This window comes from Suncus etruscus, chromosome 2, assembly GCF_024139225.1.
Source record: "Suncus etruscus isolate mSunEtr1 chromosome 2, mSunEtr1.pri.cur, whole genome shotgun sequence".
Classification (NCBI taxonomy): domain Eukaryota; kingdom Metazoa; phylum Chordata; class Mammalia; order Eulipotyphla; family Soricidae; genus Suncus; species Suncus etruscus.
The window spans coordinates 54,085,764-54,099,389 of NC_064849.1; the positions used below are offsets into that span (position 1 = coordinate 54,085,764).

At 44.8% G+C, this 13,626-nt stretch overlaps 2 non-coding genes and 1 pseudogene across 2 annotated transcripts; all 3 read left to right on the forward strand.

The window, feature by feature from the left end:
* Positions 1–421: 421 nt before the first annotated feature.
* Positions 422–585, forward strand: LOC126003243 (U1 spliceosomal RNA). Its single transcript, XR_007493775.1, has one exon. It is a non-coding gene; the product is annotated as a U1 spliceosomal RNA (small nuclear RNA).
* Positions 586–8,666: 8,081 nt separating this feature from the next.
* Positions 8,667–9,377, forward strand: LOC125998851 (ATP synthase F(0) complex subunit C1, mitochondrial-like; annotated as a pseudogene).
* A 2,190-nt stretch (positions 9,378–11,567) lies between these two features.
* Positions 11,568–11,758, forward strand: LOC126002903 (U2 spliceosomal RNA). Its single transcript, XR_007493501.1, has one exon. It is a non-coding gene; the product is annotated as a U2 spliceosomal RNA (small nuclear RNA).
* The last annotated feature ends 1,868 nt before the right edge of the window (positions 11,759–13,626 follow it).

Consider the following 13,626-nt stretch of genomic DNA (forward strand, 5'->3'; position numbering starts at 1 on the left):
GGTGGAGGCCCCACGTCTCACCCGTTTCGAAAAAACAGAATAAAAACCAATAGTTGGGCCGCCACTATAGTTGGGCAGCTCCGTCCGCCCGCAGCCGAGCGGGCCCAGGCAGCAGCGCCGCGGTTTCAACCTCAGCGGAAGCCGGAAGCCGGAAGCCGAGGAGGGCGCCGGGGCGTGACTATGCAGATGCGAGGGGCTCGGGGGCGTGGTGTATGCAGATGAGGCGGCGCGCAGAGGCTGCCGGTCCTGCCCCGTGGGAGCCTCCGTGGGCTGCGCCTGGACATTCGAGTGCATTGCCCGAGGCGGGGGCCGGCGGCGAGGGGCTTTCGGTGTCGCGGGCGCGGGGGGCGCGCGGCAAAGTGGGCGTGTGCGAGAAGCGGGGCGCCAGCAGGGCCGGGGGCCGTGGCGGGCCTCCCAACTCATACTTACCTGGCAGGGGAGATACCATGATCACGAAGGTGGTTTCCCCAGGGCGAGGCTCACCCATTGCACTCCGGGTGTGCTGACCCCTGCGATTTCCCCAAATGTGGGAAACTCGACTGCATAATTTGTGGTAGTGGGGGACTGCGTTCGCGCTCTCCCCTGATTTTCTTGTATCAACGACAGGCTTATTTTACTCAACATTTTGCAGGAAGGGAGTTGCATATATTGAACCCTCGCTGCAGTTTAGTAAGCAGAGTAAGAAATCAGTAACAATTCGCCCTTTATCTGATGAGTATTGGGCGAATAATTTTTCCCACTCAGTGGGTGGCCTTTGTATTCTGGCAACTATTTCCTTTGAGTTGCAGAAGCTCCTCAGATTAATAGAGTCCCGTCTGTTTATCTCTGCTTCCACTTGCTTGGAGAGTGCTGTTTCCTCCTTAAAGATGCCTTTAGTCTCAATGTCCTGGAGTGTTTCACCTACATGTTGTTCTATATACCTTATAGTTTCAGTTCTGATATCAAGGTCTTTAATCCATTTGGATTTTACCTTTGTACATTGGTGTTAGCTGTGGGTCTGAGTTCGCTTTTTTGCAAGTGGCTAACCAGTTGTGCCAACACCACTTGCTGAATAGGCTTTCCCTGCTCCATTTAGGATTTCTTGCTCCTTTATCAAAAACAAGGTGGTTATATGTCTGAGGAACCTTCTCTGAGTACTCAAGCCTATTCCACTGATCTGAGGGTCTGTCTTTATTCCAATACCATGCTGTTTTTATAACTGTTGCTTTGTAATACAACTTAAAATTGGGGAAAGTAATGCCTCCCATATTCCTTTTCCCAAGGAGTGCTTTAGCTATTCGAGGTTGTTTGTTGTTCCAGATGAATTTCAGAAGTATTTGATCCACTTCTTTGAAGAATGTCATGGGTATCTTCAGAGGAATCGCGTTAAATCTGTACAATGCTTTTGGAAGTATTGCCATTTTAATGATGTTGATCCTGCCAATCCATGAGCATGGTATGTGTTTCCATTTCCGCGTGTCCTCTCTTATTTCTTGGAGCAGTGTTTTGTAGTTTTCTTTGTATAGATCCTTCACATCTTTAGTCAGGTTGACTCCAAGATATTTGAGTTTGTGTGGAACTAATACTCATCAGATAAAGGGCTAATATCCAAAATTTACAAGGTACTGACAGAACTATACAAGAAAAAAACAACGAACCCCATCAAAAAATGGGGAGAAGAAATGAACAGACACTTTGAAAAAGAAGAAAGGCAAATGGCCAAAAGGCACATGAAAAGATGTTCAACATCACTAATCGTCAGGGAGATGCAAATCAAAACTACTATGAGGTACCACCTCACGCCATTGAGATTGGCACACATCACAAAAAAGGAAAACAAGCAGTGCTGGCGGGGATGTGGAGAGAAAGGAACTCTTTTTCACTGCTGGTGGGAATGCCGTCTAGTACAACCTTTATGGAAAGCGATATGGAGATAGATTCCTTCACAAACTGGAAATTGAGCTTCCATATGATCCAGCTATACCACTCCTAGGAATATACCCAATAAACACAAAAATACAATACAAAAATCCATTCCTTACTCCTATATTCATTGCAGCGCTATTTACAATAGCCAGACTCTGGAAACAACCAAGATGCCCTTCAACAGATGAGTGGCTGAAGAAACTGTGGTACATATACACAATGGAATACTATGCAGCCATCAGGAGAGATGAAGTCATGAAATTTTCCTATACATGGATGTACATGGAATCTATTATGCTGAGTGAAGTAAGTCAGAGGGAGAGAGAAAGACGCAGAATGGTTTCACTCATCTATGGGCTTTAAGAAAAATGAAGGACATTTTTAACAGTATCTCAGAGACGAGAGAGATGAGGGCTGGTAGGTGCAGCTCAGGACATGCAGCTCATCACATAGAGTGATGAGTGCAGTTGCAGAGATGACTACACTGAAAACTATCATAACAATGTGAATGAATGAGGGAAGTGGAAAGCCTGTCTCGAGTACAGGTGTAGGGGGGTGGGGAGGAGGGAGATCTGGGAAATTGGTGGTGGGAATGTTGCACCGGTGAAGGGGGGTGCTCTTTACATGACTGTAATCATACAACTATAATCATGTTTGTAATCACGGTGTTTAAATAAAGATAAAAAAAAAAAAAGAAATCAGTAACAATTCGGACCCACTGCATGATTTGTATATCTACTATCTTTGGGGAGGTGGGATGGTACCGTAATGCCAAGGTTTACTCCACAGATATGTTCAAAAATTACTCCTGGGGGCCGGGAAGGTGGCGCTAGAGGTAAGATGTCTGCCTTGCAAGCGCTAGCCAAGGAAGGACCGCGGTTCGATCCCCCCGGCGTCCCATATGGTCCCCCCAAGCCAGGGGCGATTTCTGAGTGCGTAGCCAGGAGTAACCCCTGAGCGTCAAACGGGTGTGGCCCAAAAACAAAAAAAAAAAATTACTCCTGGAAGATACCATAGGATGTCAGAATAAGGGTTGGTCCCATTTGCAAGGCACTACTTGTGCTATTATTGATCCAGCACCCATCCCACCCCGAACCGGGTTCTGACTTGCAACCTTACTCTTCTTTTTTTTTTGTTTTTTGTTTTTGTTTTTGGGCCACACCCAGCAGTGCTCAGGGGTTACTCCTGGCTGTCTGCTCAGAAATAGCTCCTGGCAGGCACGCAGGCACGGGGGACCATATGGGACACCGGGATTCGAACCAACCACCTTAGGTCCTGGGTCAGCTGCTTGCAAGGCACACGCCGCTGTGCTATCTCCCCGGGCCCGCAACCTTACTCTTCTAAGCTCCTCTGCCCTTCGTTGAGAAGAACCACAATGCCCAGAGACACCTGTCCAGTTTATACCACCAGTCTTCGGCCTAGAATCCTTTTATTCCTTCTCATTTTAGCAATTCTCACGTTAGCAAAACCAGAAAATGACAAGAAGGAAGCACCTTACTTTTCTTTTTTTTTTTTTTTTTTGGTTTTTGGGTCACACCTGGCAGTGCTCAGGGGTTATTCCTGGCTCCAGGCTCAGAAATTGCTCCTGGCAGGCACAGGGGACCATATGGGGCGCCGGGATTCGAACCGATGACCTCCTGCATGAAAGGCAAACGCCTTACCTCCATGCTATCTCTCCGGCCCCGCACCTTACTTTTCAACATTCCTGACCCTTCATATTCCCTTCTGGTTTAAGGTTTTTGTGTGTGTGTGGTTTTTGGGTCACACCCAGCAGCGCTCAGGGGTTTACTACTCCAGGCTCCAGGCTCAGAAATTGCTCCTGGCAGGCACAGGGGACCATATGGGACGTCGGGATTCGAACCGATGACCTTCTTCATGAAAGGCAAACGCCTGGGCCCGGAGAGATAGCACAGCGGCGTTTGCCTTGCAAGCAGCCGATCCAGGACCAAAGGTGGTTGGTTCGAATCCCGGTGTCCCATATGGTCCCCCGTGCCTGCCAGGAGCTATTTCTGAGCAGACAGCCAGGAGTAACCCCTGAGCAACGACGGGTGTGGCCCAAAAACCAAAAAAAAAAAAAAAGAAAAGAAAGGCAGAGACAGAGACAGAGAGAGAGACAGAGACAGAGACAGAGAGACAGAGACAGAGAGACAGAAACAGAGAGAGACAGAGAGACAGAGAGAGAGAGAGAGAGAGAGAGAGAGAGAGAGAGAGAGAGAGAGAGAGAGAGAGAGGAGAATGCTCAGTGTACCTCTGAAATGCTAGGGATAGAACCTCGGTGGTCTGCATGCAAGGCTAGGCAAGCGCCTTACCCGATGGACTCTTTGCAACCCTGATCTACCTCGTAGTCTACCTTGTAGACTAAACCAATTATTGTCAAATAAACAGTGATAACAATGATACTTTTAAAATTGTGGCTCATTGTATCACTTTAAAATTTGGAGTAGCTATAATAAATGGCTCTGATGTATATCTTGGAATGCAGGTCTTAATTGTTTTCTTTCTAAGTGGCATTTACTAAAGAAGGAACAGGTTCTCTGTGTGCTTTCAGCATTTCACAGAAGATAGAATTGAGCAGAGACAACTATTTAAAGAGTTGTTAAGGGACGACTGTTTCTCAAATACTGGTTTCTTGGAATCCATTCCTAACTTGGGCAGTCAACAGGTAACATGCCATTTGAGCTCTTGGTAGCAGACCTGGCAGTGTGCAGGTAAGTAGTGGGAAAGTGTGCTTCTACAGGACACAAGCAGGACTGGAGCTGGGCAAGGTCAAGTTATTTGGAATAAGAGATACTGTCAGCTCTAGTTGCATAAATTACTGGCTTTTTGATGTGCATGAACAATACTTCATTCCTAGTTTCAAATTATACTGGAGAAATGGTACAGGGGTAAAGACCTTTCATCCAGCACCACAGACTATGGTTCCCTAAGCACTGCCTGAGGTCACTCCTGACTAGAGCCAGGAATAGCCCTTGAGCACTACTGGGTTGCTGCAGACCGCTTGCGTTCCTAAGCAAAACCTTAGTGGGGTCAGAAAATCCTCACTGGAAGAGAGCGGGTACACTGGAAGAGAGCAGGTACACAAAGCGGACGAATCCCCCAATATAGTTTAAAAGTATAGAAACATGAAAGTTCCAAAATAGTGCTTGGTAAAAAAACATTAATAGAGTTTTAGGTTACAGGTGTAAAGTATATTTTGCAAAAATATGTTTTTGAAAAGGGCTGGTATATTAATTTTTACTCTATTACGTTGGTGCATAAAAATATTAAGAAAAGGAGGAAATGTGGGTGTACCTATTTAAGACCCTAGACCCACCCATTTCTGGGAGGGGTCTTGGGAACCGGATAGTAGGTGTAACCTTACCTGCTAGACCCTCCCATTCTTGGGAGGGGTCTGGGAAATGTTATATAAGGCTTGGACCAAGGGAATTCGGGCCTTTTGGCTTTTTGCCTTTTGGCTTTTTGCCCTTTTGGCTCTTTGCCCTTTCTGCGCTGCTGTGCGCTTTGGCTTCTGGGTTTCTGTGTTCTGGTCTTTGACCAGCATGGAGCCCAAAGGGAAGATGGCTAACAGGAAATAAGATGCAGGGCTAGCAAAATATTGCGGTGCTTGAAAGGTTATGAATAGGCCACACACACGTGGTGGCTAGGGCTTGAATAAAAATGATTCTTCCTAACGCCTGACTGTGAGTGAGTAATTTCACCTGGGCCTGGGACTCGCCGACTGCATAAAGGTTGCAGAGCCACGTGGACTGAAATGGCATGGAGAGAAATCCACCGCCATCCAGCACCATCGTTAATTAATTAATTCAACAAATGGCGCTCCGAACTTTAACCTGAATCCTGGACCCAAGAAAACAGTGATCATGGTTAGATTTCTGCTTTTCAGTTTCATTTTGGCTCTTTTCGGGTGCACTGAGCCCAAAACCCTGGGCCACGTGCAACAATGTTCAAATATGGCCGTAACCCCTTCTAGGAAAAGAAGGGCAAATAAAACAAGAGAGGTGGAAGCTTGCATCACCTCCAGCCCAGGCCCAGGCCCAGAACTGAAACTTTGTTACAAGAAACAAAAACCTCGGCCTGTAGAAAAACTAATTAAAAGCTTAAATTGGAAACGGAGGAGAAAAAAGACTGTATTTAAAGTGGACTGATTTTCTGATAACAACCTTCAGCTTGAATTTGGATTTCGGCTTTGGAAATTTCGAACTGAACTTTTAGTTTAAATAACTTTGAACTTTGAACATCCAAAAGCCCTCTGCAAAAAAGCTGTGGCGGAAAACTGGCTTGCTAAGTGCTGCCCTGAGGGGAAAAGCGGCGAAAGGTTATCAGCCCAGAAGCAAAAACGCCTCAGCTCAGCTTTGCTCCGCGGCAAGCCTGAAAACCTGCAACCTCATGGTCTACAGAACCGTCTACGGGGCCTGAAACTATGAAAGGAAGCCACGTGGTGAGATCAGCGTGGAACAAACCAACATCTGAACTTTAAAAGTTTACAGAAGCCACGTGGTGAGATCAGCGTGGGACAAACCAGCATCTAAACTCTAAAAATTTACAAAAGCCACATGGTGAAATCAACGTGGTGAGATCAGCGTGAAACAAATTAATCATTTAAACTATAATTTTAGGTGTAGGAACTTAGCAGGTAATTTTATAGTTTACTCATAGTTGGTGATGGAATAACTTTTAGTTAGTTAGTGGTTAAAAAATAAAAATAAAAGGGAGGTAATACAGTTTAACATCTAATTTCTAACCACCTGCATCTTTGTCTTAGTCATTTTCTTTATAATTTAAATGTGTTTTGTTGTCTTTCATGGTTAATATTTTCAATTGCAAAATGTTTTACTGTGTATTTTAATGTACTTAGCCTGTTTTTAAAATGTATGGTATGCATTTATGCTGTACTTGTGTATAGGAAAGGTATAGGAACAAAAGGTTCCCCCAATATAGTTTAAAAGTATAGAAACATAAAAGTTCCAAAATAGTGCTTGGTAAAAAAGCATTAATAGAATTTTAGGTTACAGGTATAGAGTATATTTTGCAAAAATAATATGTTTTTGAAAAGGGCTGGTATATTAATTTTCACTTTATTACGTTGCTGCATGAAAATATTAACCCACCTTTGGCTAAAGGTGGAGTCAAAATTACAAAAGGCTCTTTTTATATTTCAAAAAAGGAGGAAATGTAGGGTACTTATCTGAGACCCACCCATTTCTGGGAGGGGTCTTGGGAACCGGATAATAGGTGTGACCTTACCTGCTAAGCCCGGCCCATTCCTGGGAGGGGTCTTGAACTAGGTAGATAAACCTGGAAGCCAGGGGATTAGGGGCTTTTTGCCTTTTGGCCCTGCTGGGCTCTCTGGGGGAGATGGCTGAAAGAGGATAAGACGCAGGGCAAGCCTAAAATGGCTGTATGCTTGAAAGGTTATGAGTAGGCCACACACATGTGGTGGCTAGGGCCTAAATAAAGATGATTCTTCCTGAAGCCTGCCTGTGAGTGAGTGATTTCGCGTTTCACCTGGGCCTGGAACTCGCCGGCTGCATGGGGAATGAAGCCACGTGGCTGGGGCCTAAGCACAAAGGCCTCCATCCATCGCCATCCAGCCCCATCGTTAATTATTTAACACTACACCCCACACACTATGTGTGGGGTCAACACATTTCTGGCAGGAGCATGACAAATTTAATCTTCAGGCAAGGGAGTATAGTATATAAAGGGAAAAAGAGGCAGTCATAACATGAAAGGAATGCAATGTACATTGTTTGATTTTAGAACAAATACACATAGCTTTAGGTGATTTGTAACCTTAGAATAGAATAGGTTTCTGTTAGGAGTTAGAGGATAAAAGGAAGGCTAATTTTTTTTGTTTTTTGTTTTTTGTTTTTTGTTTTTGGGTCATACCCGGCGATGCTCAGGGGTTACTCCTGGCTGTCTGCTCAGAAATAGCTCCTGGCAGGCACGGGGGACCATATGGGACACCAGGATTCGAACCAACCACCTTTGGTCCTGGATCAGCTGCTTGCAAGGCAAACGCAGCTGTGCTATCTCTCCTGGCCCAAGGCTAATTTCTTATATATCTAAGAAGTTCCTGGCCCTAGGTGTCATTACTGATGTAAATTAAGGGATAGCGGAATCCTGGTTTACTCCTGATGACAAATATTCTTAACCTGAGGGAAATAGTATTCTAGCTAGGGACTAAGACCCACTTCCTATGATCTGGTAATAGAAAGAGATAACACTAACGAAAGGGGTACAGAATTATACCTAGTAAAGTAGCCTAATTCTACACTGACCAAACCTGTTTGTAAGCAGGTATTCAAAGTGACAGGGAAAGTCCCCGAGACAGTCATTCTGCTGTGGTGTTTAAAGGCAGGGAGAGAAGCAGTTTTTCTTTGGTACTGAAATTTCTTTATGACTGCAGGATAGCTAAGGCCAAATTTCTGTAGTATAAAAGGAGACAAAAATCAAAAAGAAAAAAGAAATATGTCACAGCCATGTCAGAAATATGACAGAAATATCGCCAATGATCCACGAAGGGGTTCTCCAACGGGCCTTGTGGCAGAGATATTTCTTGGGAGGAAAATTAGGCACTGCACCAGGAAAGCCAAAAGCCACTTCTGGTGTGTGCTTCCCTAATAAATGGAGACATGCATGCTTCATGCTACGACACTGGGTGTGGCCTCAAGCAAAATCAAAACAGACTGGAATTTGTTATTTGGGGACATCACCCAGCAGTGTTTCCAAGATTTCCCAGCTTGGTGCCTAGGGTTTATCCCAGTGGTGCTGGAGCTAGGGGAAAGGGGACTAAGCTCTGGAGGATAGGTAACCCAGGCCTCCTCCATGCAAACTTATGCATAGCTCCTTGATCTTTCTAGCTAAGATTGAATTTTTCTACTTTACAGTCACTTTGAGCTGGGCAGCGCTGTGGTCGGAGCAGGGAGAGCTGGGCAGTCGGAGCGCAGACTGAAAAAATGCAGACCACGGGGACACTGCTCGTTACTCCGTCTCTGATCCGCTGTTGTACCAGGGGTCTTATTAGGGCCCGTGTCTGCCTCCTTCCTGAACAGGCCCGAGATCCCATCTAATCAGCCTCAGCCTTCTTACAACAGCTCCCCACTCCAGCTGGCCATACAGGAGTTCCAGGCCAGCGTGGTCTCCCGGGACACTGACACAGCCGCCAAATTTATTGGTGCTGGAGCCGCCACTGTAGGTCTGGCTGGCTCAGGTTCTGGCATTGGAACTGTGTTTGGCAGCTTAATCATTGGTTATGCCAGGAACCCATCTCTCAGCAGCAGCTCTTCTCCTATGCCATCCTGGGCTTTGCCCTGTCTGAGGCCATGGGGCTCTTCTGTTTGATGGTGGGGGTCACCTACCCATCCCTGCTGCTTCGACTCCAGGCCACACCTAGTGCTGGAGTGTGCTGAGCTTTACCATTAAACATAATGTTTCTCTAAACCCAAAAAATTACAAAAAAAATTAAAGAATTTTTCTACTTTAACTGGATTAAGCTATATTTCTCCAGTGTCCTCTATCTTTCCTCTCACTTGGAAACTTTAGGGATTTGTATAGATCACATCCTTGTGTGTGTTCCTAGTTTGACTTCCCAAACTCTTGTAGAGAATGCTTGGTGTGGACCTGGAGGGATCAGCTCAGAGGGTGAGACAATTAGCTGCAATAGCCATCCTGGTATTTGATCACCAGCATGACATACAGTTACCTGAGCACTGCTCGAATGATCACAGCATCAGGAGTAAACCCTAAGTATAGCAGGGTATGGCACAACCCCAAAAAGATGCGTGGTCAAGGTCTCATACCAGTCATGAGCAGTCTTGCCTGCCTTTACAACATGTTTGCTGCTGCCTGGATGTATTGCTTTTCTTTCCTCTCTCCTTTCCAGTACTGATAAGCTGTCTGTTATCTCTGTGTTTCTGTGTCATGTAAAATTACTGTTTATACAGAGACCTTTGGTGAGTGAACAGGAAGAAAAGGCCCTGGTGTCAAGGTTCAGGTTCACCCCTTTGACCTCTGTGTGGATTGGAAAGTATAGCCTTTGGCTCCTAAATGACATTTGTAGAGGTGGAATCTGCTGGATACTATGAGTGTGTTTGATGAGAGATAGTTAACCCTCACTAATGTTGAAAATCATCCAAGGGCTTTCTCACTAGCAGAACACACAAATGAGTAGGTTGGAGAGATAGGTATAGGGGTTAAGACACTTAATTGACCTCTAACCCGCAGAACCCCATATGGTTCTCCGAGTATCACCAACAGTGACCCCTGAGCACAAAACCCAGGAGTATACCTGCCAAGTGTGGCACAAAAAAAAAAATGTAAAAAGTATGCTATAGGCTAGGGCGATAGTTCAAATGGTAAGTAGCATATGTTCGTCCAGTTATTCCCAAAGGTATCAGTACCAACATTAATTCCAAAACTCACTATAAGTGACTGGTAAAAATGCCAGCTCTGGACACACTCCTGTGGAATTGTGGCATTCATTAAAACATTGGCCATCCATATCCTTGATGGCTTGGCAAATAGAATCAACAATGCATCACAAAAAAATCATATACTATGATCAAGTAGGATTCATTCCAGGGATGCAAAGATAGTTTAGCATGCAAATCAGTGAACATAATACACACTGTGCTAAAGCCAGCAAGGGTCATCTTCTGTTCCCCCAGCTGATAACTGGGAAAGGGAAAAGAATGGGACCCAGGCTGACGACCCTCAGACATTATTTTATTTTATTTTATTTTATTTTATTTTATTTTATTTTATTTTATTTTATTTTATTTTATTTTATTGGTTTTTGGGTCACACCCGGCGGTGCTCAGGGGTTACTCCTGGCTGTCTGCTCAGAAACAGCTCCTGGCAGGCACAGGGGACCATATGGGACACCGGGATTCGAACCAACCACCTTTGGTCCTGGATCGGCTGCTTGCATGGCAAACGCCGCTGTGTTATCTCTCCGGGCCCGACACTATTTCATTTTAACAGTGCTTATATAGGACAGAGGAAACTGGGATACATGCTGAGTAAAGCAGAGGCACCAGGGAGAAAATAACCGTGAACAATGGGTTTATTAATGCCTCTGAAGCAACACAATGTTGATAGGTATCCAGAGCTCTTTATGAGGGAGGAGTAATGGCCAGGGGTCAAACCCAATTAGGAGTCACTACTCTTAGAATGGTGCCTCTCACTGAACTGTCCTTCCCTATTTCTTTTTTTTTTTTTTTTTGGTTTTTGGGTCTCACCCGGCAGTGCTCAGGAGTTACTCCTGGCTCCATGCTCAGAAGTCGCTCCTGGCGAGCACGGGGGACCATATGGGACGCCGGGATTCGAACCGATGACCTTTTGCATGAGAGGCAAACGCCTTACCTCCATGCTATCTCTCCGGCCCCTGTCCTTCCCTATTTCTAGTTCTCTGGTGTCTCTGAAGCTTTCAGACTCAAGGACAATCCCTGGAACAATTGCTCTACTGGATCCCTTGGAACAAATAGCTCTACAGAAATTCTGTCTGCCATGCAGTTAGGGAACAGCACCAAGAGGGCTTCCAATAATATACCATATCAACAGAAGAAAAAATAATAATTATTATTATTGATTGTATCAATGGGTACAAAAAGCATTTGATAAGATCCAGCATTCACTCATGATAAAAAAATGCAACAAAAATCACTTCTCAGCCTTTTGGCTAAGATCAAGTGTAGTATCTGTTCTTATCAGTTTAATATCTGATACGTCCTCTATCCGAGGACAATATATTAAATGGGTTTTTGCAGCTGGGAGTCGGAAGAGGAACTTGCTCTGTCCACTCCTTGCATCGACCAGGTATTGCAGTACCTCCAGGAATGGTGCACCCCTTCTTGGGGGTTAAATTGGAGGTAACAAAGAAAGAACTTAGTAGTTTCCTAGCTCTTTGGGCTCCAGTAATGCTTAGAAGACAAGTATCTTATTCTCTCTATACTTACTTATTCGTTCAAACCGGGCGGTAGGTCATTAAAAAAATGCAACAAAAGGGGCCAGAGAGATAGCATGGAGGTAAGGCATTTGTCTTGCATGCAGAAGGACAGTGGTTCGAATACCAGCATCCCATATGGTCCCCTGAGCCTGCAATTTCTGAGCTTAGAGCCAGGAGTACCCCTGAGCGCTGCTGAGTGTGACCCAAAAAACAAAAAAAGGCAACAAAATAGGAATCAAAGGAATTTTCTTCAATATAGTCCAGTCCATTTACCACAAGTCCATGGCAAATAGTATACTCACTGGAGAAAATTTAAAAGCCTTCCCTCCAAGATCAGGCACAAGACAGATTTGCTCATTCTCACTACTTTGCTTCAAAATATGGTATTTAAAGTACTTGCCATATCAATTATACAAGAAAAAGATATTGAACATCTAGGTAGGCAGGGAAGAAGTCATACTTTATTTGCAGACTATGATACTATATTTAGAAAATCATAAATACTCCAAAAATCTTCTTAGAGGGGCCGGATAGATAGCATGGAGCCAGGGCGTTTGCCTTTCGTGCAGAAGGTCTGTGGTTCAAATCCTGACATCCCATATGGTCCCCCAAGCCTGCCAGGAGCGATTTCTGAACATAGAGCCAGGAGTAACCCCTGAGCACTGCCTGGTGTGACCAAAAACAAAACAAAACAAAACAAAAAAACAGAAAACAAAACAAGAAGCAAAGAATGTGAAGTGGAGCAAGGAAAATCTCTTCAACAAGTGGTGCTGGAAACCTGGTCAGCTTTGTGAAGAAGATAAACTTTCTATCACTAAGCATAAAGATCAAATCAAAATAGACCTTGGTATAAGACCTGAAACCATAAGGTACATAGGGGAAAGCATAGGCTAGAACTCTCCATAGCCTTGAAGCTAAAGGAATCTTCAAGGAGGAAACACCACTGACCAAGTAAGTGGAAGCAAAGATAAATGGGACTAGGGCAGAAGTGATAACACAGTGGTAGGGTATTTTCCTTTCATGCGGCTGATCCAGGACGAACCTTGGTTCAATCTCTGGCATCCCATATGGTCCCCAAGCCAGAAGTGATTTCTGAACATATAGCTGGGAGTAACCCCTGAGCATTGCTGGATGTGGCCCCGAAATAAAAAAAAAAATAAAAAAAAAAAAAAATATATATATATATATATATATTAATTGGGACCCAAGCTATATAGCACAGTGGATAAGGCATTAGCCCTTCCACGTGGCTCAATCCCTGGGTTCAATCCCTGGCATTCATATGGTCCTCGAAGGCCTCGGAGGAGCAGGCCCTGAGTGCCGCCGGGTATGGCTCCCCAAAACATATTAGTAATTATGGGGACAGTGAGATAGTACAGAGGGTAAGACGCTTTCCTTGCATGCTGTTGACCTTGGTTTTATTCCTGGCACCTCTTATAGTTCCCCAAGCACTAGGGAACTTGCATGCAGAAGGACAGTGGTTTGAATCCCAGCATCCCATATGGTCCCCTGAGCCTGCCAGGCGCGATTTCTGAGCTTAGAGCCAGGAGTACCCCTGAGCGCTGCTGAGTGTGACCCAAAAAAGGAGGGATCCCTGTGTGTAGAGCCAAGAGTAGCATCTGAGCACCACCAGGTATGGCCCCAAAACAAAGCATAACCAAAATAATTGTTAATTAAAAAATAAAGAAAAGGGGAGCCAGAGAGATAGTATGAAGGTAGGGCATTTGCCTTGTATGCTGAAGGACAGTGTTTCAAATCCTGGTATACCAAAT